Source organism: Saccopteryx bilineata, chromosome 6 (assembly GCF_036850765.1).
Source record: "Saccopteryx bilineata isolate mSacBil1 chromosome 6, mSacBil1_pri_phased_curated, whole genome shotgun sequence".
Classification (NCBI taxonomy): Eukaryota; Metazoa; Chordata; class Mammalia; order Chiroptera; family Emballonuridae; genus Saccopteryx; species Saccopteryx bilineata.
In genome coordinates this window covers 178,168,873-178,174,872 of record NC_089495.1, presented here as the reverse complement: position 1 = coordinate 178,174,872, position 6,000 = coordinate 178,168,873, and positions in this window count along the sequence as shown.

The following is a 6,000-nucleotide window of genomic DNA, read 5'->3' as shown; positions in this document are numbered from 1 at the left end:
TGTCCAAAGAGTCTCCTGGGAAATATTAGAAGTCTTTGTAAGTTCTTCTTTGAGCTAGAAAAATCATAATTTTCATCTCAAAATGCCCCTCTACATCAGAAATGCTCTGGGTTTATTGGAAAGACTACTTTGGAAAGACCTTAAACTCAGGCAAAGCATAATGCAGTTGTGAGCTGTGCGATGAGAGCCACTCCACCCACCCCTGGGAGACAGGAGCATGGAGGAGAAGGGACACAAAAGTACCTGATAGTACAGGAACTCTTGGACCTGCCATGTTTTTCCATTTCTAGGAACAACCAGGGACATCCCACAACGTATAAAGTCAGATTCAATTTATGATGCATATCTGGAGCCAGACAACTTTCAGTTGGCTTTCTATAACATCTCTGAGCAAGGGCAGAGAATTCTAGAACAGTTTTCGGGTTTGTAAATACAAAAAGGCTTCATCTGTCAGCCCACTTAGCAGTTGCTCAGCCACTCAATGGCCATTTTCCAGAAAGTGTGATACAGTCTAAAGATGACTTGTTGACTGTTGGAGTTAAACAAGCTCTGCCAGGAATATAAAGTTTGTGGACTTTCTAGGGACAAGTGGATGACTGTTGGCCAGTATGTGCAAAAGCATAAGAATCATTTTCTTTGTCCCATTGACTTCAGCTGTGCTATGACCTAATTTTTTTTTTTTAACTATCCTTTGAGAGCACCTGAGGCCTCTTGGGGGAAAAATGATCCATACACTAGTTTTTGTAACCATCCTTGGCAATGCGTGCATACTCATCAGAAAATGGTCATTTTACTGCTAAGAGCTTAGATTCATCCTAGATCATGGGTCAGATTTATACTGGGCCAGAAATGTGCTTGTATGTCATCGTAATGCCAAGTTTGGCTATTTTGCCAAAGTTGCTACTCAATTCTCTTAAAAAGTTTTCCAATCCCATCAGACAGTAGTAAGATAGCTTAGAAAGCAGAAATGGTGATACACCGTTCCATCTCAACAAACACCATCACCATCTTTGTAATTTTTCAAAGGAAAATTAAAACCCAGGAATAACCCTCGATTCTTCTTTTCAAAGAGTAGGTTCCAAAATGCAATATATCAACAAGTTCTGTAGTCTCTTGCTTTTCAACTGTGGTCTTAGGATCAGTAACAATAGCACCTTCTAAAAGTTGGGTAGAAATTTAAGATTCAGGCCCCACCCCAGACCTGTAGAATCAGCATGTTAGCAAGCTCCCAATGATTGACGTGCATGTTGAAGTTTGACAAGCTCTTCTAGACCACACCTCTATAAAACGCTTCTTCATCCACTGCTCATCTTTTGCCTGGAGTATTGCAGTTCTTCCCTAGCTTCTGTTTGTCCTCCAGTCTATTCATAGTCCAGCCACTGCAGTTGTCTTAAAAAACAAATCAATTCATTCTGCTCTTTAAAACCCAACACTTCCCACTGCACATGAAATAACATATGAGCTCCTTGCCATCACTTAAGAGTCTCCTATGAAGTGACCTCTGCATCTCCTCAACCCACCTCTCAACCATTCTTTCCTCCAGCCATCAGCAGCTTTGCCTCCACCTAGAGTGTTCTTCCTCAGAGTTTCTCATCATTTAAGGACTCATCACAGATGTTACCTGTGATGAACTCTTGGCCACCAAATTCCAATCCACCTCCAAGTCACCTTCTACCACATCACTCTGTTTTATTTATTTTTTATTGCTTTCGGAACCATCTGAAAATGCCTTGCTATGTCTCTATGGGTTTATTGATGAGTATTCAGAATGTACCCATCTTACGCCTGCTAAATCCTCAATACCTAGAATAGTACCTGGAAAAGAGGAGACACTTAATATGTATTTATTAACTGAATTAGAGAAGAAATTCATAGCCATACAGTCTGGGCAAAAAGCCAGTGTCTTGTCTTTTATATGTTTTCTTCTTTCCCTCCCTCTTTTTTATTTTTTGACAAATATTTATTAAGACTTTAACTTATGCTACAAGTTAAACTAAGGTTTAACTAAGTTAGGTACAAGCTAACTAAGGGAAACAGGAAAAAAACCCTTAGTGTCTGGCCATATGGAGCATAGGGGAATGTGGAAGAGATGGATAGTAACCAAAATCTTACTGATGCCATCCCATGGAGCGTAGTGCAGTCTTCCTAACTGAATGCTGGGGACTACAGTGAGCTGAGGGCTGAAGGCTGGATTCACTAATCGGGAGAGGACGGCAAGAGGAGCAGGTAAGGGAGAGTATTTTGTGCAGAAAAAATAACATATTTAAAGGCAGTGAAGCATGTTGAAGGTACAGAAAGGAGGGCATTAGGATCGGTGTGTAGAGCATAAAGGGGCATTGTATGTAGTGAGGCTGGCAAGGCAGGCAGTGGTCAGACTAGTATGGCCCTCGCTGTAGAGAAACCATGAATCCTGGTGCATTGGAGAGTCTGGTTTACATCTGAGACCTGACGTAATTATTTAAACTTTTTAGTCACTCTTATAAATCATGTCATAGGGTTTTATTTTCAGAGTTTCACCACAAAGCCTAGTGGTTAAGAATGAGGACTATGGACTCAGTTTACTGATTAATTGTTCGATTGATTTGAGTAAGTGATTTGCTTGCTATTTGCATTATGCATCTTTAGGCAAATTGCTAAACTTCTTTGAACCTTGGCTTCCTCATTGGTAAAATGGGGATTCAGTAATTGTTATACTCAACTCATAGTGTTATGATAAGGATTAAAAAAGTTAATCTTATAGCATAACATCTGGCACACATAGTGGGTAGGTACCCACTACAGTTACTGTTAACTATATTATTCTTACTATTAATATTTTTGATGTGTGGATATTAATGAGAGGCTGTGAAAGATATTAGAAGGTGGTGACATGGTCAGAATAGTGTTATTCAAAGATCATTCAGACTTTCATATGAAATAATATTTGAAGGGAAGCATTAAAAGAGAAAATACATATCGAGTTTTTTTGAATGACTGACACATAATAGGTGTTTAATAAATAGACATACTAAGTGATCATTATGATCATCACAATCATTTCATACTAAGAATATAAGAGTTCAGAAATAACAGAATTTTTAAATATTTCTGACCAATTTCCATTTGATAGGATTTGGGGACAAAGTAGCTATTTGGAATTTGAAAGCCAACGAAACAAATACTATTTTAGAATCAGCAAGATAAGTAGCAAAGATCAGAGTTAGAAGGACCACCAGTTTATTTGTATAAACCAAACTCTATAGCTACACTCCCCTAAAGCAAGGCAGTTAGTCTTTGGACTGTATGAAGGATTTCCATATAGATGTCCTATTTTGTATTCAATGATTTCCAGGGAGAAAAAAATTCAGCAACAACAGAAAGGAGTTGGAGGATTTCAGCAAATTCCTCCCCATGGTCCTGGACTGGAACTTTCCAGGCCTGGAATATTTCCCCCACAGCTCTCTGACATTCCTGTTACCCCGAGGGTGAGAGGAAGCAAAGTGAGTGAGAAGGGGCCCCTTTCTCCTGGGGTTACTGTGGGACACACCTCACCTTCACTTGTCACTTGGAAATTCACCTCTCTCAGGAGTGGGGAGAAGGATTACAGAAACCTGGCAGATAATTAACGTTTCCTGGTGTGAAAGAAGGGATTTGTCACACAGTGACTCGGGCATCATGACTTTCTCACTAAACTGAGGGGAAAGTAGGTACGGATTTACAGAACAATTCCATTTAAGAGTGGTTGAGGAACAGGGACATTGTGGTAAATTGTTAACCATTTGCTTAACCAGGACTCATCGTATTACCACATCTGGATTTCCCAGTGAAAAGTCTTAGAGTACACTGAGGTGACTTTAGCAAACGAAGTTGTCTGACCTTTCCCAAGGCCTTTATAATAAGCCTTTGGGAAGCCTTTCTAATTGATGAAAGGCAGTGGGGGCGCGGGAAACTTGGTGGCTTGGCTTTGAAATTAAAAAAAGATCTAGTCTACCGAATTAGACATCAATATGAAAATATTATGGAACACTAACAGAGGAGACCTGATGAGAAAAACAAGCACAGGATGAGAGGTAATCATTCCATCTCCAATGCACCAATGGAAAGATTCTACCTATTGGCAGTCGACAGAGAACTTAAAGCTAATTATGATTTTTTTTATTTTTCAGGCAGATCTGCAAGGATTAAACAAGATATTTGAAGCTATGCTGGTTGGCACAAAGCTATCTTAAGGAGGTGGGTTTTTAAGGTTGGTTTAGAGAAATGAAGAGGAGATGAAGACAGCAAAAACTGGGACAGATATTCCAGGTAGGAGGCATGGGGTGGGGTGGAGGGAGGAGGCAGGAAATCCTTCTGGTAGGACAGCTAGAGGCGCTAGTAGTGAAGATGTGAAGATGGGGATGAGGTTACCATTCATTAAGTCCTTACTTATATGTCATCATCTCATTTCATTCTCCTTAACAACATTATCCGAGAATGTATATTATTCTCATTTCAAATATCAGGCCAAGCTGCAAAGGAACTTGAGTGCCAAGCTAAACAGTTCATGACTATGTCTCTTAAGATAGGGGATTTTGTTAACTGCAGTGGCATGTAATGTATTCTGAGCTTTTGGAAGAGTGACATTGAGTTTCAAGTGCCTGCCTTACAGGCATTTTTTTTTTTAAGGAGCAGAAATGAAATTAATATAAAAGTAATTTGTTCAAAAGGTGTACTCTAATCCTTAAGTAGGTAAGACACATTTTTAAGGAACGTGGTGTTTAAGGGAAGAAGAGAAGCATCTACTTCAAACTATTTCTTTCATTGCTCGGTACAAATACATGAAGTTCCACATGAAGTAAAGATGTTTTGCTTGGAGCTCAAGAATAGTTTGGAATTTTCGAGAATCTTTGTCTTTTTTTCCTTCCCTCCATGTGTCTTTTTCTTTCTTTCTCAAACATTTATTGAGATCCCATTTAGTATGTGGCATTTTCCTTCAGGTTGAGGATGCAGAAAGGAAAAGCATGTCTCTCTTGGAAGACCCTTAGAGTCCGGTCAGGGCATCCAGTTATACCACACAACCCACCCAGGGCCATGTGTGGGGTAAAGCGCCATAGAAGAGGCCAAGACCGTCAGAGAAGTTTGGTTTGGGGAATGAGTAATCTAAGAGAAGTCTGAGGATAGATGAGCTAGGAGACAAGCATTCTAGGCACTGAGAACTGCCTTTTCAAAGGGCTGGTGGCATGAAATGAAACCATTGAGAGGTTGGATAATGGTGAGCTGCTCACTATTTTTAGAGCTTAAATTGGGATGAGAAGAGGATTGATAGGAGAAAGATTTGTGTGAGTCAGCCGAGGGCCATGTTTTTCCTACCAGGGTTTAGATTGTATTCTATATCTGATGAGTAATTCTAGTGATCAGTATTCTTTCAGTTGAAAGTAACTGCAAGGTAATAGAAAGAACCAAAAGTTTTGTCTTTTGGGATATTGATTTTTTTAAAGCTGGTTATTAATAAACAAAAACTCAGAATCTTGGACCCTCCTCATTTTTCTGCCTAAGAGATTCAGATGAAAAACCTGCTTCAGGAAGAGTACCTTAATCGCCTTAGCGTTAGACAGAAAGACTCCAAACTGGAGTGTTAGACAGAAAGACTCCAACCTTACTAGATAGATGCCCTTCTATTCTCATCGTTTGTGGGTTGCCTAGCAAAACCTTACCTGCCACGTATGTTCTGCTCCCCCTTAATTACCTGAAAATTGCCTACTTACTTTGAAATTTCAGACCTCTACCCCCACTTTCTCCTTTGTGCAAATGACAGATATACAGGTTTACCTCATTGTCTTTGGAATTTTCATGCTTATGTGACTTCTCCATGAGCATGTATTAAAGTTTGATTGTTTCCTGTTAATCAGTCTCTGTTAATTTGATTATTAGTCCAGCTGGAAGAACCTAGAAAGTGACAGCAAAGGTATTATTATTTATTTTAGCCCCCACAGTAATTTACTGGCAACTGGAAATTCAAGGTTGGATCTCACTTCAGGTGCA